Consider the following 24,855-nt stretch of genomic DNA (forward strand, 5'->3'; position numbering starts at 1 on the left):
TTGGTTGTTTGGAGATAAGAGGCTCATGGACATTCCTGCCCAGGTTGGCTTCAAACCATGATAGTCAGATCTCAGCCTCCTGAGTCACCAGGATTCCAGGCATGAGCCGTCGATGTTTTTAATAATTTAGTAAATTGTATAGTTACAGAAGTTATAAATAATCATTGTAACCTGTGTATTATATGTGTATATGTATAGAACAAGACATACAGTTAGAAATATATTAACATATTTTTGCATCTGCAGTAGATTTATGAAATAATATTTCATTATAAAATAAAATGGAAACAAAAGTTAATAAGGAGCAAAACAAACGGAATTGTTATACATTTCTTTTTGTTGAATGGAATGTGAATTGTGAGAATCAGTTTGGGAAAACCATCACATTGCACATCATAAAGAAACACAATAAAAATCACAGTAAAAGATGTTAGAATTAACCACATGATAAAATAACAGGTAGAATTTGCCAAATGCTAATTGATTGTTTTTCCAAGTACTTTACCTATGGTATCTAATTTAATCCTCACAATAATTCCATAAAGTGGAACTACTTACATTTTTAATTCTCAGACGATGATATTGAAGTCCTCAGAGTTGGAATTACTAGTACAACATTGCACACATGGTAAGTGTTAGCCTGAGGTTCATCTCCCACTGTATCAATTAACCTCATTCTATTTTATGACAAAAATACCAGCACTTAGTCTACTAATTCTAGGAAAATTACCCAGAATTATTGTGTACACTCATAATATTTCACTTTATCTTTGTTAGAAAATAGGGAACTGTAATATGAATACTCAAAGTTCATAATCAATGAATACCTCCCTGGTGAAAAGAACTGCTAAAGTATAACATTCTTGGTTTCTAGGTAAAAATAGCAGAAATCATATTCTATCCCTTCACTCAACACTGACTGCCTGGGGACCCTATCTTTGTTTAACACTGTCTTACTGAAAGAATGACCTCCCCAATTCCTGATGGAAACAGACTGCAGGTCTTATGGACCAATCATTTCCACATTGTAGCTCAATTAAGTTGTTTACCATTAGAAGGATTTTAATTGCTTTTTATACCCAACATTTTTTTTTTTTGTCGGTCCTGGGGCTTGAACTCTGGGCCTGGGCGCTGTCCCTTAGCTCTTCAGCTCAAGGCGAGCGCTCTACCACTTGAGCTACAGCACCACTTCCGGTTTTCTGGTGGTTTATTGGAGATAGGAGTCTCACGGTCTTTCCTGCCCGGGCTGGCTTTGAACCGCGATCCTCAGATCTCAGCCTCCTGAGTAGCTAGGATTACAGGCGTGAGCCACCAGCGCCCAGCCTACCCAACATTTTGAGAGAAAGGTACTACTTTAAAATGCTATTAAAATAAGACATACAAAAATCACCTTTGACTCTAGATAAATATTTTACCTTTCATGTACCCAAAAATGCAGTCTGACCAATCATTAATGTTAGGAATGAGAGGATAAAAATCATAGACACCAAGACCTAAGTATGAATTAAAGCCTCTCCAACTTGTGAATACAATTGGTTTTAAAAGACATAAAGGGCTGGGAAGGTGGCTCAGTGGTAGAGCGCTTGCCTTGCATGCGTGAAGCCCTGGGTTTGATTCCTCAGCACCACATAAGCAAAAAGAAAAAAGCCGCAAGTGGCACTGTGGCTCAAGTCGAAGAGCACTATCCTTGAGCTGAAGAGCTCAGGGACAGAGCCCAGGCCCAGAGTTCAGGCCCCACTACCAGACCCCCTCCTCCCCCAAAAAAGACATAAATACTACTATATTTGTTCAAAATTTCTCTTGATGCTGAAGATTCAATTGTAAACTGTTAACAGTTGAAAATAACTCATTTTCTTGGGAGTAGGAAACAAAACACAAGATTAATCCTAATCATTTCCAAAGACATTTATTTACACTACAAATTCACTCTTATAACTACAAAGATTCTAAAAATAACTGAATCATAGTGTCACAAAGGACATAATTTAAATTCATCATGTACATTCAAAGGACTACGCTAATAGAAAACAAAGTTATACTAATAATTAGCTCACCCAATTCACTTCCATTCTTTTATTCTATATCTTTCAGTTTCATAAGAACTGTCTTTTCATAAAATGATGCATAAAAAAAACCTATATCCCCACTTACATTTTCAGATTTTAACAATGTTTATTTCAGAAATGTCTTTAGCTGTGTAGTCAATGAACTGAAATAACACTAAAATATTCAACGGGTTTTCAGAAATTGCAAGACTCGCTCTGGAATGTTATTTCTATTGGAAAAGATATTCAAAAAGCCTTAATTGTTAAAGTTGTGATAGTTACTCCCACAAAAGAACTATTAATGAAGAAACCTTTGTATGTAAAATACAACTTCAAATGCATCCACAATCTGGAGGTGACACATGTTTTTTTTTTTTGCAATGTGTATCTAACAAACATATCCACAATACTGATTTTCAGTCAATATGATGGGATATTCAAACCTTAAAAATACGGGATTTATTATCTTAGTGTGAATAGATATGATCTTACAAAGAAAGTTATTTTCAACAGAAATCCGGAAAGAGTTTATCCACCTTGAGTTTCACAGGAATAACCAGAGAGTAATACCTCTTTGGTCAAGTCAGTCAAACTCACTCCATGAGTATATCTTAAAAGTATAACCAATTTAAGAGGTCAAATACATATTTTGTACTGACAGTCATCTTACAGCAATAACTTACTACCCAAATATATGTGTATCTTATTGCCTAACATATACAAAGAGCTGAAAGTGATCTCTTTTATCTAACTTAATGTTGTAAATACTTTGATTATGATGATGTTATTATTTGACAAATAAAATGTAAAAAAGGGTGGTTCCACTGAAATGACAGGACGGAACACTGATAAATAACAACATTGCAACACAGCTCTTTTCAGCCTCACTCTGTCCTCATTGGCAAGCAACATTGCAAACGAACACACAAACACACACACACACACATACATACACATGTGCGCACATGTACACACACATATACATGCATGTCAAATTCGGGGTTTATTGTACAAAAAAGTTCAAGTAAAATATTAGTGATTAGGAAAAATAATAATTTGCCTTTTTACAAAATAATACATAATCCAGTCACCATGGTTGTTACATTTTACCTGTCTCTTCACATGTGACCATTTAATTTATTTTTAGTTCATTCACTCATTCATTAGTTTGGTGCTAATACTAGAGCTTGAACTCAGGGCCTGGCTCTGTCTCAGAATTTGTTATTTATTTTGTTTTAGTTTTCTCAAGGCTAGCATTTTACTGCTTATAATACAACTCCATGTCAAGCTTCTGTGGTTGCTTTCAATTAATAATCTAATGGACTTTTTTTTCTTGGTCTGGTTTCAAAGCACAATCATCAGATTTCATCTTTCTGATTAGGTAGGATTAAAGACCTGAGCCACCCGTGTGGCTCCTACTTTTTCCTATACTTATGTAATGCACATACTTATATAGTAATTTAAAACTGAAAGCACAGAAGCAAGATGTACAGTGATGATATTGTCCTGTCAGAAATTCAAGTTAGTAATGTAAATTTCTTCTTAAGACCATACACAAAAATATTTAAGAAGAAATCTAATGGGGTGTGTGTATGTGTGTGTGTGTGTGTGTGTGTGTGTGTGTGTGTGTGTGTGTGTGTGTGCTGTTGCAATATGTTCCACATATAAGCACTGTTCAGGGGTGTCCAGACATTCACAGTTATTGGATGAATATCTGCCTTGAGATACCAACTCATGGACAAGGTCTAGGTGTCCACTCTAGGCTTCCCGATGAAGAGGGGTATACTCATCCTCATCCCTAGTATTCATATGAGTGGCCTTTTTGGAAAGTAGTGTCTGCACTGTAGTAAGCTGCAAGGCAAGCACTCTACACTGAGCCACCTTCCCAGCCCAAGGATTAAGATTCTTGTCTGTAATTTGGTCAAAGCTATGTCTCTTTATGTAGGCGACTAAAAATGTATTTACTAATTTCAAGTAAATACATAAATTCTATTTCCATCTCTTTTAAAAAATAAAAAATTGTTTGCTCTGTAATTGATTAGAAGCATGGATTTTGTGGCTAGCTAGGTCATTGCACATCTGTGTCTCTTTTCCTCTCTCTTTCATGATTGCTCCATAATTATCCTAATTTATTTTGCTTTTATATTTTTGATTGCATCATTTCACTTTCTGCTCTGCCATTTCCCAAAACAGCACCACATAAACAGAAAAATCCAGAAGTGGTGCTGTGGTTCAAGTGGTACAACGCTTGCCTTGATTTGAAGAGCTCAAGGACAGTGCCCAGGCCCAGAGGTCAGGCCCCACAAATAATTTAAAAAAAAAAAAAAGAATCTAAATACTTGATAATTCTACTAACAGATCTGACTGAAATCAGTTGAATCACACTTTTCCTGTACAATGAAGGAACAGGTCCAGGCTAGGAAAGCAGCTAGAGAAGGCAGCCAGAATGTATCTGTGACAAAACTTTGTGGAAAATGGAATCGAGGATTACTTACTGGTGATTCACTTGCGCTTGAAGCATGATTCTGAACTATTGCTTGCTGATTCTGAACTATTGCTTTGATCATTATATTCTCCAAGAAGAAAAAGTGAAATTTAATTGGCAGCAAAGGACTACAAATACATTTTGACTTCTCATTAAGCATCTTCAATCATCAAAATCACCTGCAGACAATAGATAGGCCTATTTTTATATGAAAACAAGTGTCTTTAAAAAACAAGAATTTAGGTAGTCATACAAAGGACTTCTGTTTTACTACTGCATTATACATTTTTTATAATGTTGAATACCAACATTAGAAAGCTACTAGAAAGCTCTTAAAGACCATATGTTGAATAGTGAGTTCTCTTACACTATAACATGGTATTTCCCAAATCATTTACATAGAAGGCATTGTTTCCTATTTTCTCATTCCAAGAATAAGCTGCACATGAAGACACCACTGGTCCTCATTTTCACTCTGTGCCTTTGAATATTGAGGAAAATCTTTCCTCTGCTCTCTATCCATTCACTACTCTCCAGTTAGAATAATTTAGAATAGTAAAAATGGAAAAAGAGAAAATAAATCATGGTGAAAATACATATGCAAAAAATTCACCAGTTTTTTTCTGACTAGTTCAACCAATGTGAACTATTGGGGAAATACATGGACAACTCATTCCCACTGACACTCAAATTCTGATGAAGACAAGGAACAAGATGAAAAAGTGAGTGAATTGCAAGAAAAAAATGGAGTAGGATCCAAGCAAATTTCTTCTTTGGGATGCCAAAATTTATCGGCTTTCTATGGTGCGGATACTACTTTCCAAAAAGGCCACCCAGATGAATACTAGGGATGAGGATGAGTATACCCCTCTTCATCGGTAAGCCTAGAGTGGAAACTTAGACATTGTCCATGAGTTGGTAGCTCAAGGCGATATTCATGCAATAACTCTGAATGGCTGGACACCCCTGCACAGTGCTTATATGTGGAATAATACCAGAGTGGCTTCTTTATTATTTCATCATGATGCAGATACCAATCCCCAAACTAAAGGGCTCTTGACCCCCTTGCATCTTGCTGCGGGAATAGAAATAGCAAAGATACTCTGTATCTCCTTCTGTTGAACCATTATATCAAACAAGGTCTGGAGAACAATTTGGAAGAAACTGTATTTGATATTGCCAAAAGGATAAGTATGTATCACTACCTCTTTGAAGTTATCAAAGGCTGTACAAATTGTTCTCCTAAGTCGTTATGGTTTGGTTAAGTTTCTTAAATTTCAAAAATGCCAGTCCATCTTTTGTGTCCCTACAAATTGTTTTTTCACAATACAAAGCATCAGCAATATCTTACTATAAAAATTCATGTATTCCATGGTATTCTTCCAAGTGAATTGCATGACTTTGATAACAAAATGTATTCAAGAGTTGTTTGTATACATCTATAATGATTCCTGCATAGTTTGTGATTTTTTTAATCAGAAATAATTTTAACTTATCTGTTGTAATGAATAGTATAGAAACTAAAGATGTTCCGAGTGCATTTCTGAAAAAAGTATATCTATGTTTGTATAATGTCCATAATCTATTTCATTCATCCTAGATATAATACTTTGAATTCTACATTGTTATATCATGTATAGATTCATTAATAAATGTGACCTTTCAAATTGCATTCCATATAGAAGGAATTTAAGATTCCTTTTTTTACTAGGTTCTTATTTTATTTCTTTGGGATAAAATGGCAATGTTATCTAATTTCAAGTTTTGTAAAGGTTACCTTTCTAAGGTGAAAATTTAATACACTGATGTCAAACTAACCTTTAATTCTATGAATTACATGTATGTTACACTTGTATTTTTGTAATCAACTTTTTAATAACTTTTTTTCATTTCTTGCATCAGAAGAATGAAAAATATGGAATACTTCACAAATTTTCATATCATCCTTGTGCAAGTGCCATGTTAATCTCTGTATTGTTGTAATTTGGGTAGACCTGCTGCTGAAGCATGTAGCATACTCTAAATTTAAGTACGTAATGATATAATCTTTATAAAGGCATGTATCCATAGTTGCCTTTTTGTAACAAGGAACCCTTATTGTTCCTAAAAATGCTATTGATCTCATTTCTCTAAAAATCTGTGTATACTGGAAAAAACTTATATAGTTTGTTCGATTTCTCACATTTACAATTTTTTTGTCAATGACTATTTTGTCATTTTCATTTTAAATTTGATCATACTTTGAAACCTTTACAGATAAGTCCAAAGGTGGTGGCTTTTCAAGTACTTATTTATCAACTGAGTTAGCTTTGTGGAGCTAATGGACTCAAAGTAAGCCTTGCTTAAGAGCTACTTCTAACTTTCTGCAGCTTAAAATTTCCCAAATGAGGTCTTGCTGGGACAAATATCTACCTAAACCTTTACCCTTCTTCCATGTAGGAACAGACCAACCAGAATATCTTACCCTGACAGCATAGATTGTCTTAGTGGAACAAAGCTAATCTTAGTTACAAGGGATCATAGAGAGAAGAACAGTTCAGACAGAATTGTTCAGAATGGAAGGTATTTTATCAAAACATAATTGTTAATTATACTTATCATTTCAAAAGTAGCTAAAGCCAAGAAAGTGAAAAAAATTGTTCATATGCATGATTACCTACTGTCCTGGCCTGTCTATCATCCAACCAAGCAGGAACTTACACTTCTGACATTCTATCACCAAATATTTCCATAGCTCCTGGAGAAGTCCACATATTTCTCCTCGATATTAGGCCTTAAATTGGTAATGTTTTAATCACAGTGTTTCCTCTTGCCTCTAGGCCGTAAATCTACAAATGGTAAAGCTTTAAGTCTAACTCTACCAAAAACTGAGGTAGAGGTAATGGAATAATACTTTAAAACAGAGTTGCCTTTGATTCCCTATACACAACACAACAATGCAAAACAATTTTTATATTATATATACTTATATATTTATATGTGCTGATTTTAAATTTCATAAAGTGAATCTTACTAGAATTGATAATTTGACAAATATATTGACATTTATTCCCATAAATAAATTGGAATATAAATAATTAGGTTTAGAATATATATTAGAATATAAAAAGTATTAATGCAATATCTTCGGTATAAACTTGTGATACCTTCTAAGTGTTCATGGTCTTCTGAATTCACATGGTAAAATAACAGTATTGTTTTCTGCTAATATATAAGGGATTTTATTCTGATGCTCTGTTTATTGTTTTAACTCGCTGGTCGCAAAGTGTTTTTCTCCATATTTCTGAAGCATTCTTACTGATTATACCCAAATTTTGCTGATATGATGTCTAAAAGCTATTATTTTTCTGCAGGACCCACGGGTCCTAGGATACCAGGTCCCAGTTATCTGCGTCATCAGATAACAAGGGCATGACTTCTCACATAGGCCCATGCAACATATCAACAGAAAATAATTGAAGACTCATCTCAATTTCTCATTTCCTATAATATTTCAGGGCCCCAATTCTTTACAAGAATTAGCAGTAATCAATTGTGAAATTCAAGGCAAGTTAAAATGAAAGATGAGATCACAAAATTTGAATGAAAGTACTGTAATTCAAACTTTCAATTTACAGATGACCAGCCCATATGAGTGAACAAAATCACAAATGAACAAGGTTATTTTTAATACCCCTCTCCTAATGATTAATGAAAGATTTCAGTGCAGCCAAAAATATAATTTCTGGAATCATAGATCCATAATTGGTCTACCAAGACTAGGAAAACTTGATTTAGAGGTCAAATATAATTTAGAAAAACATTAATTGAGAAGACCCTTAGTGCTTCAAAACACTGGTACTTCAGTAAAACTTGGTTCTGTAGTTTAAAAATGTTGTCATTCTCAAACCAATGATAACCTACATTTAATCTCCTGAAAGTATATTCCTTTTCAAATAAACTTTTTCAAATCATATTCACCAAAATAACACTTGACAAGTAGATGATAGTGACATTAAAAGGTTTTCAAGTGTAGCGAGCAAGTTACAATAGAGTTGATTTACGTACTCAGCACTAATACCAAACAAGTTCAACCATTCATTAAAGTGTAGAAATAGTACCCCCCACCATTTGTGTTGTTCAGTAGGTGCCTTTCAGAAATGTTTTAAATAGATCAGCCTCCCATATTCCAAATCCAAATATTAGCTAATAAAGTAAATTTCATCACATAAGAAGGTACATTCTAAAAAGTCACTAATAGTTGCCTTATCATGTATTGCCTTATTATATATTTTCCCTATCTGTCTAACATAGTAATAAATATGACTTTAAGTCTTGAATATGGATACTGATGAGAAATGTGACAAACATAAAATCTGTCTTCTATTTCTATCACATTCCTCTAAGTAGTAAATTTTAGTTTTCTTCTCATTCCAAAACTTATAGGTAGTAGAAAAAATTATCCTTTGTAAAATAAAATAATCACATACCATTGTACAAAGCCATTTATAAAAACAGGTAGTTAGGAATAAATTCTAAGCCATTTTTAAACTTTCCTGTTGACTAAAGATTAATCTTCCAAATGAACGAGAATAAAATCATGTCTAAGTTCTTCACATCTCCAGTCTTGCAAATTGTTATTGCAGATGAATGAATTATGGAAATATAAGCTGACATCAGTTTCCTATATATTCTCCATCCTGGCTGAGACTCAGAATTTGCACAGCACAGGAAAACAGGTGCAATGACTGGCTTCTCACATCAGGGTGAATTTTTGGCAGTGCTGGGCTTCAAACTCGGGGCCTAGGAGGCCCAACTGCCCAATCGGTCCACGTGATCACACCAGACTTTGAGCCAGTAAGGGGATGGGCTCTTCCCAGGAACTGAGATCGAGCCACAGGGAGGCCAAAATAGTGCTCAATGCATCATTTAAATATGGGATGTATATTCACATCCGTGTGTGGACTGCATCGTGCATTGAGTGTACTTATTGTGTTTATTTTGTATGCTACTCATGGATGTATTGTGTATTTTCTTATGTATATGATGACAGTTATAACTGGGCTGACATGGATAACAACTTATTCCCATGACCACAAGGTGGCCCATGCATTCTCCATCCTTGCTGAGACCCAAGACTTGCACAGGAAAGGAAAACAGATGCAACCATTGGCTTCTGACGTGAAGATGAATCTTTTGGCAGGACTAGGATCTGAACTCGGGGCCTAGCAGGCCCAATTGGTGAATGGGTCCAGATGCGCACACCAGCCTGTGAGCGACAAAGGAGCTCATCGTTCCCAGAACCTGAATTTGAGCCCCCTTGTGGGGAGAGTGGGGAGCATAATAGTCATCCATTCATAAGTTGAAGGTAGAAAGCAAATAAGTACATATTTGTATAGAGTAGGATTGATGGTGACCTGTGATGAAATCCAATCTGTGAGTACCTATATTTTGATCTTTTCTGATGCATTAATTTCATGTCTGTGATGATTATTGTCATGCTTCATTCACTCTTCTTTACAAATAATTTATACCACATGAGTCTTGCATATCATTTCCTACTCGCATCATGCACAAACTACTCATTCAAGGATGAGATTGATCGCATGCCATGACTCTTCCTAGGTCCAGAACCAAGTATCTCAGGATCTCCCGCCACTCCCTCCTCTTAGGGGGACTGAATTCAAGCCTCAGTCCTGGAAAAGTTACTCCTTATATACATTTTAACAAAAGGATTTATACTTCCGTTCAGATGTTCAGTCCATATTGTGTTTGGTGCGTTTATTCATTTTATTTCTTGTTTTATTAATTTATTTCCCATTTGTTGTATTGACTCTTATGACACTTATACCATTTATTACATTGTTTACATCCTAGCACATAGAATCTAGATTTTAGATGTGTTCTCCATCATGCCTGGCAGTGCTAAGATCTGAACTCAGGGCCTAGCAGGCCCAATTCATGAATGGGTGAGTTTGAGCATGGCAGCCTCTAGCCAATGAAGCTGTCAAGTGGTTCCCAGGCACTGAGATCGACCCCCAGGTTTGGCCAAAACAGTGATACATGGATAGGCAGACGGTGGTATATAAAGTAATATATATTGTTAAAGAGTGCCAGCGCCGTCTATCTATGATTGAATGACGCCTACTGCGTTCCTACCAACTCTTTGGTATTTATTATACTACCATTGAAGGAATAATATTCTTTTCATGCTTAATAAACTATACGTTAAGCTCAATCAACATTCTAGGACTATTGCATCCAATTTTAGACTAGACGGATGCATGAACTACTCATTCAATGGATATTCCCATGCATAGGAATGAGTCTCTTGTGATATCCTGCCATTGGTGTCAGGACTGGGATTTGAACCCAGGGCCTATGTTCACAGGTTGTCTTATGGCTTCACTGATAGCCCACAAGCCATCAGCAATGGCAGGTCATATCTACTTTGCAGCCATGTCATTCAAACCCAGGATGGTCACTGTGCAAAGAAAAAAATAATAAAACCCCAGCCCCCTGAAGGTTGCCACTTTTTCTGCTTTCCAGGTTTTTTTTTCTTCCAGAAAGCCCCCTGGGCCTAGGATCTTAGGATCAGCTATGGTTCCGGAGGCTGCACCCGAGCCTAGGGAGATCCAAGCTGAGGCAGAGTTTCCATGACCTGAGTTCAAGCCCCATGGTTGGCCAAAAAAAAAAAGAAATATTTAACTAAATTAAAAAAATAAAGCTCCCTAGTTTGGAATTTCAGCTAGTTTTATTTCCTAGCCTGGTATTTGAACTCAGGGTCTTGGTAAATCTGTAGCAATGTCAGGGAAGACTTGCTACTACTTGAGTTCAAACCTTGTGCCAAACAAAAACGAAAAACTAACTCACTGACCTAAGCAGGGGGAGGTAGTTGTGGATATGGGAAGGAAGGTATGGTATGGGGAAAACAAAGGAGGAGGTAACAATGCTCAATATGAAATTTACTCATTACCTTACTCTTGTACAATATTTTTACAATAAAAAACGAACAAAGACAAACAATGTAGTTCTCAGAGAAGCACTTTGGAGGTAAGAGAAGGATTTCTGACTGAATAGCTGTACAAAATTCTACACTTCTTAAAATATTCAGTATGGAACTGAATAAACATAACTGGTTCCATTAAAAATTATGTCAGTGTGTTGGAACTGGGGCCAGTATTTTTGCCATTACTAGGATTTGAGCTCACCATCCAGGTAACTATTTTGCATCATGGGTGAAGGCGAAGCTTACTGTCCATGAGGAAAGAAATTCAGGCTAGAGTTCCCAGGGCCTGAATGAAGGCCCTGCAATGGAAAAAATATCTCTATACATGTGTATTATATGATATGTATACTTACATATGTATGTTAATTTCATATTATGATGAAGGTGGATCAGTGGTAGAGCGTTTGCCTTGCATGCCTGAGGCCCTGGGTTCGATCCCTTAGCACCTCATAAGCAAAAAGAAAAAATCCAGAAGTGGCGCTGTGGCTCAAGTGGTAGAGTGCTAGCCTTGAGCTGAAGAGCTGAGGGACAGCACCCAGGCCCAGAGTTAAAGCCACACAACCGGACCCCCCCCCCCCAGAAAAAGAATGATTTTGTATTTTATTTTTCTTTGATTCATTTATTTATTGATTACTGTATTTGTACCCAATAATTTAGGACATTGACTCATTTTCATTAATATTTTATTAAGTGTTGAAACATAATACATAATTAAATGGAAGCATTTGTCACAGTCTTCACATGATTAAAGTCTCTCACAAGTATGAGCTTTGTCTTATTTATCTTTGGAACCTTCCTATCAGGTTTTCTTTAGATGATTTATACTCAGAAGCCTTTTCTTGAGGATAGGCAAGTGAGGGATAAAATTGTGTGGGTGGGGCTAGAAATGTGGCTTAGTGGTAAATTGCTTGCTCAGCATGCATGAATACCAGAGTTTGAATCCTCAGTGCCACATACTCAGAAAAAGCCAGAAGCTGTGGAGTAGCTCAAGTGGCTAGCCTTGAGAAAAAGAAGCTCAGAGAGAGTACCCAGGCCCTAAAATCAAGCCCCAGGACTGTCAAAAACAATAAGCCAGATGCCAGTGGCTCATAAATGGATCAGTAGCTTCTCCTGAGGCTGAGAGCTGAAGACCACAGTCCAAAGGAAAGCCTGTTAGATTCTTATCTCCAGTGAACCACCAAAAGAACCCATCTAGCATTTTGGATTAAGTGGTAGAGTGTTCACCTTGAGCTGAAGGGCTCAGGGTCAGTGCCCAGACTAGAGTTCGAGACTCACAACTGGAAAAAAAGTGAGGGTTAATTAAAATACTTTTCCTATTTGCTAATTACGAGAACATTCTTTGGAAGATGAACACTGATGTACACCAGAATTGGAGTCAAGGTTCAAGTGTAGCACATACATATGCCCATCCTCTCAGACTGTAGCATTGTAATATTGTGTCCTATAGGGCTCTTAAAAGTCCAAGGTTAAAAGGCTTATTATGCTCCACAAGCCCTTTGTGATAAGCAGTTGAATTGTATTGTCAATGTCATTATAGTTCTGAACCTAGCAGAGCACAAGTAGCTCATGCCCATCACCCTAGGTCAGGAGGTTGAGGTCTCAGGATCACAGGGTGAAGCCAGCCAAAGGAAGAAATCTATGACAAAATGACTTCCACTTCTGAAAGGTCAGATGTTCAAGAGCTTCTTGTGTTTCCCTTGGTGATGAGAATTTACTTGCACATTAAATGTTCTTAGAGTTCTCGAGCTATAGAAGAAGGAAAGAAACATTATTGACCTGTCCTGGATTCAAATGAAGTTCTCAGGATCCAAGCCCTAGCTCTGATAGCAGGAAGAACTCCAGTGTAACTCTGTAATTGAAGGACAGAAAACAGTTTCAAAAGCCAGGCTAGGTGCAGAGACCAGGCCTACAGGATTAGGAGGCAGAATGTACACACTCAACAGGGAAGTGAGCTGCAAAACCACTTCATTTATTCCAGGCACAAGCAGCAATGGGGAAAACCTGCAACATTTGATAAAGTTACACCAGGGTCAGGCTTTACTCAGCCTCTTCAAACAATGACTAATTAACCTTCCTCCCTCATGTGAAGGGAGCCTCAGGCTTCCGTTAGGTTACCAATAGAGAGCCAGTTTAGTGAGGGAGAGGGGAGGAATAGAGTAAACAAAACCCTGCTCGCTGGTATTAGGGAGTGGGTTTTTGACTCTCCATCTATCAGATTTGAAGACCCTTGTGTCTCTGCCAGTCCATTCTCCTTCCTTCATTCTCCACATAATTAATGCAAATCCCCAGACTAACTAAAGGCAGGACTGTTTCTATTTTGTCTCCAAGCACATGAGTTAGAACCTAGCTCTGCCCTCTTGACTCTGGGGCCCTTGGTTGCCTGAGAAGTGGGAAAGAGACAGTCTTCCTGCTCTGGGGTTATGTGAAGGCACACTGCAAAAGGCCTCCTGACTGGGAAGTGTTCCCTTCTTTTCTCCTGACGTCCAAACATTAATCTATCATCTTCCTTCCTTCCTTCCTTCCTTCCTTCCTTCCTTCCTTCCTTCCTTCCTTCCTTCCTTCCTTCCTTCCTTCCTTCCTTCCTTCCTTCCTTCTTTCTTTCTTTCTTTCTTTCTTTCTTTCTTTCTTTCTTTCTTTCTTTCTTTCTTTCTTTCTTTCTTTCTTTCTTTCTTTCTTTCTTTCTTTCTCTCTTCCTATCTATCTATCTACCTAACTACCTAGGTATCTCTTTGCCAGGTCTTGGGTTGAACTTAAGGCCTGGGCACTGTCTGTAGCATTCTACTACTTGAGCCACAACACCAATTCTGGCCTTTTCTGTGTATGTGCTTCTGAGGAATCGTACCCAGGGCTTCTTGCATGCTAGGCAAGCACTCTCTCACTAATCCACATTCCCAGACCCCTCATATTTTTCTTAATGGTAGTTTTTACGTAAGTATGCTACCATTTTATGTCCCCAAGTTTAATTTTCTGAAGACTGGTTACTTCTAAAAAATCCTATTTTCTGTTCCCCTGCCTGATTTGTGACTGTTCCTGCATTGTCCTCATAATAAAATGCTAATAAAGACTGCTGAGATCTTCAGTGTGCATCATATAAAGACACAGGCCTGGAACCCTGGAAGAGAAAGCAATGGTCCTGATATGAAGAGGATGATGCAGTAGGCGCAAGGATTATATCTGAAAAATAAATAAATAAATAAATAAAAGAAGCATCATTGCATACAGTGTGTTTGAACTCAGGGAGGTAATATACACACATAAATAAGTAGGGCACTGATACATAAACGTGGCCTTCTCTTTTTGAAAAATTTTTTGAGGCTATCCCATGGCTTAAACTCAGGGTCTGATGCGTTCCTCAGCTGTTTTTTCCAAGGCTGCGGCTTTACCACTGCCACAGCTCCACTACCAGCCATCTGGTGGTGAATCGGACATAAGTGCCTCCCAGGCTTTCCTGCCTGGTCTAGCCTGTTTCTCCTGCTCAACTTTCTCTCTCAAAGCTCGGTCCCTACCTTCTGGGCCACTGCTCCACTTCTGGTTTTCTGGTGGTTTATTGGACATAAGAGTCTCACAGACTTCCTGCTAAGGCTGACTTGGAAGGGTGATCTCCCAAAAAGGTTTCAAGCGGCTTTCCTCAGGGACTCACCAAGGAGCCCCTCCACACAAACCTGTAGTCTAAATCTCAAGAGGCACTAGAGAAAAGTGATGCATGAAGATGCTTCTAGTGTATTCTAGATACTTAAGGTTGGAGACACACAGCACTCCTAATTATTAGATCATTTTGTAGGCAAAAGAAGCAATGCAGACAGTATAAGGATCGCTCTAGCTTTTGGTCCGCCCATCTTGAGACAGTAAATTGTTGTAGCTCAATGCTAACTGGCAGAGCTGGCATGTCCTGTGGACATTTGCTCCCAAATCCTGTGACACTCATTTCTCACTTTTGGTTTCAAACCTATGAACAGATGGTAAGAGGAGGAGAGAAAATCTTTATTAGAGAAAGCAGCTATAAAGGACATTGGGTAGTTAACCTATAAATTCATAACACTGGTATGACCCTGTTAAGAAGTCAGCTTTCCAGATTAAAAAATGAAGAAGAAAAGAAAGAAGGTGCCAGTGGCTTCTCATTGTAATCTCAGCTCCTTAGTAGGCTGAGATGTAGAGAATCTGAGTTTGAATCCAGCCAGCGTAGGAATGTCTATGACACTGTTATTTCTAAGAGATCACAGAAAAACCCAGAAGTGGGATTTTGATTCAAGGTTAATGCACTACCCTTGAGCAAAAGGATCTCAGGAACAATACTTAGGCTCATAGTTCAACACCAGGACCTGCCCCCTCAAAAAGAACCTGTACTTCCATATCTTTGTGTATGTATGTATTATTCCTATAGGTGAAGCTCCAGAGTAGGTATGATGAATGGCACCAATCTAGAAAATTTGTATCCAATAAAATGATTTCATAACAGAGACTGATTTCATGACAGTGCATGTTCTGCGACTCCCCTCACTGTTTCCAGTATAGCCTGAGGGTTTCTCTGCATCCCAGGCCTGCTGGAAGAAGTCTCTCTCATTGTCTGGACAGGCAGACAAAAGGCCTAAGTTCTGTACAGCAGTGTAACAAACAACTCCATCTGTGTCAGATAGTGAGAATGAGTGTGGGTGGGCTCTGAAGTTCAGGATAAAAGGTCTATTTTTAGCCCAATCTATTTCTTTCCCCAGTGCTCTGGTTTGACAGGAAGCCATTTGTGCCACCTCCCGTGGCAGGCCAAGTCCTGTGCACTTATCCTGCCATTGTGAGACTATATTCCCGTGTTCAGATACAGTGCTCAATATAATTCAGCAGTCCTTCTGGCAGACAACTAGGGCACTGAAACTCATGGAAAGTTTCATTGAGGATGACGATGGGCATATGATGCCTCTCCTAGGTTTCTGGAAGCTTGGGAAATCCAAGCACATACCTGATATCACAAAGCTTCCTGTCATCTAGGGCTCGTAAAGCTCTTCAGGTTTTGAAACATTTGACCTCTCCTAGTTGGGCCCTGGCTGGCTAGGTTTTGGGGTTGAAAGCAGGGCTGGGGTGCTGACCATGAGCTCAGTGTAGAAGCCCGGTGCTTTACCATTTTGTCTAACAGCATCACTTCTAGTCTGTGAGTGTGTGTGTGTGTGTGTGTGTGTGTGTGTGTGTGTGAGCCCGCGTGTGCACATTCACATACACCATTCCTGGAATTTGAACTCAGGTCCTGAGCACTGTACCTATTTTCTCTTGTATAAGGATACCCCTGTCCCACTTGAGCCACAGAGACACTTCAGGCTTCTTTTTAGTGATATGGTCCTGAGAAATCAAACCCAGGGTTTCATATATGCAAAACACTCTACACTCTACACATTCCCAGCCCTCTACTTCAGGTTTGTTAGTTTGTTTCTATCTTTTCTTTATTGTTGTAGGAGTTGAAATCTGGACCTGGGTACTGTCCTTGAGCTCTTCTCCTCAAGTCTTGTGCTCTACCACTTGAGCCAAACAACACTTCAGCTTTTTGGGGGGTCAATCGGAGCTAAGTGTCTCAAGGTCTTTCCTGCCCAGGCTAGCTTTGAACCATGATCCTCAGATCTCATCCTCCTGGGTAGGTAGGATGACAGACATGAACAACAAGCACCCAGATTCCACTTCGGGTTTCTTAGTGGTGAATTGGAAATAATAGGCTTATGGAGATAATTGAAGATAATAGGTTTTTTTGTCTGGGATAGTTTGGAACCCAGATCCTCAGATCTCAGCTTCCTGAGAAGGCAGGATGACAGAACTCAGCTATAGACCCCTAGGCTGTAGCCTCTGCTACAAGGGGATCCTTGTCTCCACGTGTTGGAGTGCTAGTTATAAGCCCAAGAGGTAAGGGCCAGCACCTAGACCCTGAGTTCAAGGTTCATGAATGAGAAAAAACAAAACAAAACAATTGTCTGCAGGAGACAACTTACTAGTCCTCAGTAATACATCTTTGTCCCTGCCATGGGGACATAAATGAGCCTCCATATTCTTGTCTGCATAATCATCTCAGTTGTGGAGATGTTACAAGGACCCAAAGAAAGAATGCACCCTGTGAAGGACACAGCACATTGCACTCTTTGCATGACTCAGCACACAGCATCCTTTGAAAGACTCAGCACACAGCACCCAATGCAGGATGCAGCAAACTGCACCCTGTGATGGACTCGGCACCTAGCTCTATTCCACAAGTTTTCATTAGAATTAGGGTGCTTTTCATCAGTATCACCATTTTTTGAGGAACATTCCACAAACCACACAAGTTCACATCTAATGGTTTAGTGTGGTGTTTTTATTTTTTGGGGGGCGGGGAGGGTTAGCCATGGGGCTTGAACTCTAAACATGAGGATACTATTCTAATAACATTTGCTCAAGGCTAGAGCTCTACCACTTCAAGCCATATTTCAAAGATTCTAGCAGACTTCCTGCCATGTTTTAAAGCCCCTGAGCACCCAGGATGTGGGGATAAGCCAGGGTAACCAGGATGACGGGGATAACCCATGGATCTGGGTTGCAGCAGTTTACATCTGGCTAAGTCAGGTTAGGTGGCAGCTGTCAGCACCAGACTCCTAGATTGCCTTGTGATGAGGTCTTTGAAGTCCTGTCCTTCTTGCCCTTCTATAGTTGCAGTTAGAACATTCTACTTTTTTGGCGGCAGTCCTGGAGCTTGAGTATGGGCTTTGACCCTGTTCCTAAGGGTTTGTGCTCAAGGCTAGCACACAATTGAATGAAACACAGCAGAACTTCTGGGTTTTCTATTTATGTGGTACTGAGGAATCAAACCCAGTGCTTCGTGCTTCCTAGGTGAGCATTCAACCATTGAGCCACAGGAGTGAATGAGATATAAATAGACAGAGATTGTTGTATATAAAAATTATATACACAAAAAGAGAGATGTCTGGATATTATTAAATTATAGATAGTATTACTACCAATTATTAGGTATTAAATTATGTCTCCATTTAATGATGTGTCCCAGTTAACAATTAATAAAGCATTAATTAAAATTACTCAATATCCTGTTATTGTTTATCACATATGGATGTACATACCTACATCTAATTATGTACTTTATAGAATGAGACAGATACCTATATATTATTAAATTATGCATCATGTATTGCTACTAATTATTAGATATTTATGTTTCCATGAAATTTTTATTCTGTTAATGCTTAATAAAATATTAAACTTAATCCACGTCCTATAATTTTTGTGTCTAATTTCATCCTAGAATGATTCCCTACTAATTCAATCTGTTTTTCATTTATTGTAATGACAATTCTTCTACTTATGACATTTTTTACATTATTACATCCTATTACATAGCATATAGATTTGCATCTGAATTATACACCCTACCTGTCACCGAGCACTTTCAAAGAAAAAGAAAACATGTTTCACGCTCGGCTTCTCATTCCACAATTACATGTTTGGCAGTTCTGGGATCTAAACTCAGGGCCTAGAAGGATCAGTTCGTGAATGGGTGACTGTCAGCACAGCAGCCTCTAGCCAATTCAGCTGCCAGGCAGTTCTTAGGCCCTGAGATTGAGCCCCGTATGTTGACCACATATTGCACTTATTGTAGTTACTCATTTTTTGCTTTACTCATTTATTTACCACTTATTTATTGACTTATTACACATGAAATATTTATTACATTTATTACATAGGATATAGTTTTGCCTATGTATGAAACTTCACACCTGACACTCAGGACTTTCACAGAAAAGGAAAACGTATCACCATGGGCTTCTTACTCTATGATTCAAATTTGTTAGTGCTGGCATCTGAACTCACAGTCTACAAGGCCCAATTCATTAATGGGTAAGTGTCAGCATGCCAGCCTGGAGCATATTGAGCTGGCTAGCATTTCCATCACCTGAGATTTAGGAGTTGACAAAATAAAAACACATTGACATGCAGATTGTAGTACACAATTTAATATAGATCATTATAGAGTGCCGGAAATGTCTACACATTATTCAGCTATATAGGCTACATTGCTGCCAATTCTTGGGTATTTATTATGCCTTCATGTAATTAATATTATTGTTTTCAGCCTTAATGAATTATTAATTAAATCAACCATTGTCCTGAAACTATAGCATACATGTAATTAATAGTATTCTTTGAATGTGTCAAAAGCATACATTAAAATCAATTGGCCTCCTAAAATCACTCTAATTGTATAGTAGTATTCAGAAATAACTAATTCAACCTTGCCATTCATAATCTTCCATCGGTATTCCTATGACTATGAAGGAGACTCTTTGGATCTCTTAGGGGTCAGGACCAGGCTTCAAACACAGGGTCTATGTTGCTGTGTTGGCCTATGGTTTCCCTGGTAGCCTGCCAGCTTTCAGCAATGCCAGGTTACCAACATTTTTCAACCATGTCATTCAGACCCAGGATGGTCACCTAGCAAAGAAAAAAATGTAAAATTGGCAGCCATCTGCAAATTGCTAGTGTTTTTTCTGTTTTGCATTAAATTTTTTTTCCTGTCAGCCCAATGGCTGGTCCCAATGGACCCAGGAACCCAGGTTTGGCTGTGGGTCCAGTGGCTGCACCCCTGCCTAGAGTGATCAAACCTGGGGCAGAACTGCCACTATCTAAGTTCAAGCTCAGGGCTTGACAAAATAAAAATAAATACAGGAGTTCCGGGAAGATGGCAGAGGAGAAGCTGGAGGCTAAACAAGCTCTCGCATAGAAAGCAGTTTTAGTGCTCCAGTGAACAGTCCTAAGCCAGAGAATCACACCAAGTGTGCCATCCCAGTACAGAGAGTTAGGCCAAAGAGGGAAAATCCAGGCAAGGAAACAGATCTGCGCACTTATCAGTAGCCACACGCGGCGGCCGTAGCCACCATACCTGCAACACAGAGAGTCCAAGACAACGACGCCAAATGCAGCAGGTGAGTGGATTCTACTCAACACCAGCAAGAACTGATAAGGAGCAGACATCTTCATCCTGCAGATTGCAGACCAGAGATGACCCAAGAACCAAGACTCTGGCATGAGTAGAAGCCTGACATCCTCCCTCCTTCTCAGAGAGCAGAGGAATAAGACCACCCCTCCCCACCCTAATACCAGAGATCTCCATCTTTGATACTGACAAAGGCCTGACTGTGCAGCTAGCTCCAACTCAGGCTTTGAAAGAAAACAAGAGTCATTTAGCAGGTCACAGGAACCTATGCTGACATTTCAAGCTCAGCTACACTCAGCGAAAAGTCACCCAGCACAGCTGAGCAAGCTCCACCAGCCCCAGGAGTGGCTTTCTTCACTGGGTAAACAGAGTCAGAGGCTGCCCCTCCCTATAGTAACCTTGACAATCAATTGACATTCAGTAAACATAAACCCTGAGAACGGCTCCAAGCTGGGCTCTGTCAGTGTCTCAGAAGCTAGCCCCTCAGGGAAAAGCTACTGTTTTCTAAAAGTCCTACACCCCACCAGAAACTAGCCTCATCACAGCATCTCCAAACTAGAAGAAATAACCATCTCCCTCTTTTGTGAAACTCAAAGCAGATCTCTTTCTCGTTGAACTAGCCTGGGAGGAGGATCACAAAATTCTGGGTAAAGCAGAGCAATTTTCTGCCTGCTCAAACAAACTGACTTAAGAAACCAACCAAGCCACAGGAAAATCAAACACCACAAGCAGACCAGAGACTCAACAAGAGACAGTTACAGACACAAGGGAGATATAGGATCTACCCATCCACCCCAAAAATATCAAAGAATTCTTTTCTTGTACATTTTATAATTTTTTTAAACTTTGTAAACTTTTTAATTTTTATCTTTAAAAATTTTTTTTATTAACTCTTTTTTTCTTCCTCTTATACTTTTCATTTTAAGGGTATATGTGTGTGTGTGATTTTTTTCTTTTTTTGCTTTTTATTCATTTTTTTGTTTAGCTCTACAGACTTTTGATCCTTTTCTTTCTTTCTTTTTCTTTCTTTCTTTCCTTCTTTCTTTCTTTCCTTCTTTCTTTCTTTCTTTGTTTCTCATTCTTTCACTTTTTCTTCTCTTTCGTTCTTCTTTGTGTGACTTAATTGCTGTTCTGCTCACCCTCAGATATACCCATAGTCGATTATTAGACCTTATCCCCCATTTTGTACACACTTAATCCAGAAATTTATTACTCAGTTCAATACCTCTTAGACTTAAGTTCCTTAATAGCAGTATTACCTCTATATACCTATATAATATTTTAAACATTTTTATTTTTAAGATTTTCACATCTCATTCTATCCCTCCTCTTCTCTTATCCTATCCCCATTCTTCTCTGAATATTACATTGTTAATTTGCATAATTTATAAGTGTTTCACTTTTAATTTTTAATTTTTGTTTCTATTTTTTCTTGCCCCTTTTTTTCTCTTTTTTCTCTCTCTCTACTATCATTCTATCCAACGTATTGCCCACTTTGATATTAGGATTTATTCAGGTTAACTCTCCCTCTACATTTCCACATCCCTCTATTCCTATTTTTACCCACATATCTCCCTTAACCTAATAATGTCTGCTTTGCCAAATACTTCTTTGCAGTTCGCAGCACACTAATACATAGTTGTTTGATGTTGAATAGATATATCTGTTGAACTAGATTGTATCTGCAGACTTTTTACTGTGCAACTGCAGACTTTGGTTGATGCTTGCCTTAAGATAGTGTTCTAGCGCAAAACTGGTGTTACATTCAACCCAAATGGGCAGAACAAACCTGAAAAACCCAAGAAAAATGGTAAGTCTGGGTATCTCAACTCCCACTCATGGTAATCAGGGGACAGAACAGGAAATGAATAATCCAGAGGAGAGTTTCCAAAAAGCTCTACAAACACTACTGGTAATCATGGTAAATGAAAAGATTGAAAACCTGCAAAGACTTTGTGTGAGCGTGATAGGGAGAGAGTGAGAGAAGACATACCAAAGGTCAATACAGGAATATCATGAGCCTGAGGAAGCTACTCAAAGATTGATACAGGAATTGTATGAGCAGCTTGAGAACACTCAAAGAGAAATAAAACAATGGTGTGAGCAGGCTATCAGTCAAAGAGATAGACATGAATTGTGGGAGCTGGCATAGAAGAGACAAAGAGAAAGTCATGAATGGTGTTAGGAGGCTGAGAACACTCAAAAAGTACTATAGGAATTGAGTGAACATAACGAAGCTAATCAACGAGTGATACAGAAATTGAGAGAACGGGATGAGAATACACAAAGATCACTAAAGGCATCCATGGAATCCATAAATAGAGAGCTGAAAGAAGTCAGGAAGTCCACAAAGGGAATGCTAACTGGAACCCAACAGAAGGAATGATAGTCCAAGGAAACCATAACCAATCAATTAAGAGACGAGAATAAACTCTGAACACTAAATTAAGGAAGTAAAGAAGTTAATACAAGATCTAAAACAAACCTCCAACAAAGAATTGGAAGCCATCAAAGCCAACCAACTAGAAGGAAAAGAAATAAATAACAAAGTTGAAAGTCTTGATAGTAGATTGAATCTCGGGGAGTGAAGACAGCGTAGATATTATAGAGAAAGAACATACAACCATTCAAGAAAAATCCAAGAAATATGCTAGATCTATTCAACACATGGAAGACACCATCAGAAGGCCTAATCTGAGGATAATGGGTGTAGAGGAGCACCTAGAAATAGAAGTTAATGGTCTAGGAAATTTGGTTAACAGGATCCTAGCATAGAACTTCCCCAAAATGCAAAAAGAAAGACCTATTAAGATACAAGAAGCTTTTAAAAATACAAATAGACCTGGCCAAAACAGGACATCCCACTCTCACAGTATAATCCTTGCAGGATCAAGTCAGACCAAGGAAAACATCCTTAAAGCTGTCAAGGAGAAAAGATCAATCACCTATAAAGGGAAACCAATTAGAATCACCTCAGATTTCTCAGCAGAGACAATTAAAGCAAGAAGATCTTGGAATGATGTATGCCATGCCCTAATGACAAACAAATATCAACCAAGAATAATATACCCAGCTAAACTCTCCTTCATAACCCAAGGTCAAAGAAAGTCCTTCCATAGCAAAGAAAAATTGAAATAATTTATCTCCACTAAACCAGCCCTACAAAAGATTCTTAAAGATGTCCTACACATAGAAAACCAACAAGACCACAATAAAGGCTAAGAAACTAAATCCAAACTGAGAATCCAAGAAGCATAGGAAGAACTCAGTTGCCTTAGCCCCCAAGAAGGTGGATAAAATGGCAGGAACTCCCTAATACCTCTCAGTCCTATATCTCAACATTACTGAACTTAACTCTCCAATTAAGCGACATAGACTGTCTAGTTCGATTAAAAAGCAAGATCCTTCTATCTGCTGCCCTCAGGATTCATGTCTTGCCCATAAAAACAAAAACATTTTCAATATGAAAGTCTGGAACAAAATCTACCTAGCAAACAGCCCCCATTATCAAGTGGGAGTTGCAATACTAATATCAGATAAAATAGACTTCAAATTAAAACTAGTGAGAAGAGATAAAGAAGGTCACTACACACTAATTAAGGGAAATCTCCTTCTGGAGGATATTACAATTCTAAATATCTTTTCGCCAAACAACGGAGCACCCAAATTTATCCAAGAAACACTATTTTCCCTCAAATCCCACATAGATCCAAGGACATTAATTGTAGGGGACGTTAACACACCACTTTCCCCACTAGATAGATCAACTCGGCAAAAACTCAAAAGGGAAACTGCAGACCTAAACAACTGCATAAATCAATTAGCTTTAACACACACCTACCAAATATTTCAATCAGCAACATCAGAATACATGGTTTTCTCAGCAGCACATGGAACATTTTCCAAAATAGACGGCATTTTAGGCCACAAAGCAAACTTGTCCACATTCAGATACATTGAATTTATACCTTGCATTCTCTAGGAACACAAGGGAATAAAATTAGAACTCAACACTAAAAACCACCAAAGAGGGTCCTGTAACAACGCAAAGAGCCGGATAAACACACTGCTGAATCACGATTGGTTAATGGAAGAGATTAGAATGGAAATTCAAGTGTTCATATTATTCAACAAAAATGAGCACACAAAATACCAGCTCCTCTGTGAAACAGCAACGGCAGTACTCAGAGGCAAGTTTATAGCTGTCAGTTCTTACATCAACAAATTGGAGAGATCTGAAACCAACAATTGAATGAGACATCTGAGCCTCCTTGTAAAAGGGCAGTAAAATAAACCCCAATCCAGTAGATGGAAACAAATAATTAAAATTAAATCAGAATTAAATGAATTAGAATTAAAAAAAAAACACAGAAAGTATCAACACAAC

At 38.2% G+C, this 24,855-nt stretch overlaps 1 pseudogene; it reads right to left on the reverse strand.

Annotated features, from left to right (window-relative positions):
• Nucleotides 1-6,439: 6,439 nt before the first annotated feature.
• On the reverse strand, nt 6,440-6,539 carry LOC122124823 (annotated as a pseudogene).
• Between the last annotated feature and the right edge of the window lie 18,316 nt (nt 6,540-24,855).

Source organism: Dipodomys spectabilis, unplaced genomic scaffold (assembly GCF_019054845.1).
Source record: "Dipodomys spectabilis isolate Male_0828 unplaced genomic scaffold, ASM1905484v1 ptg000248l, whole genome shotgun sequence".
NCBI classification, from domain to species: Eukaryota; Metazoa; Chordata; class Mammalia; order Rodentia; family Heteromyidae; genus Dipodomys; species Dipodomys spectabilis.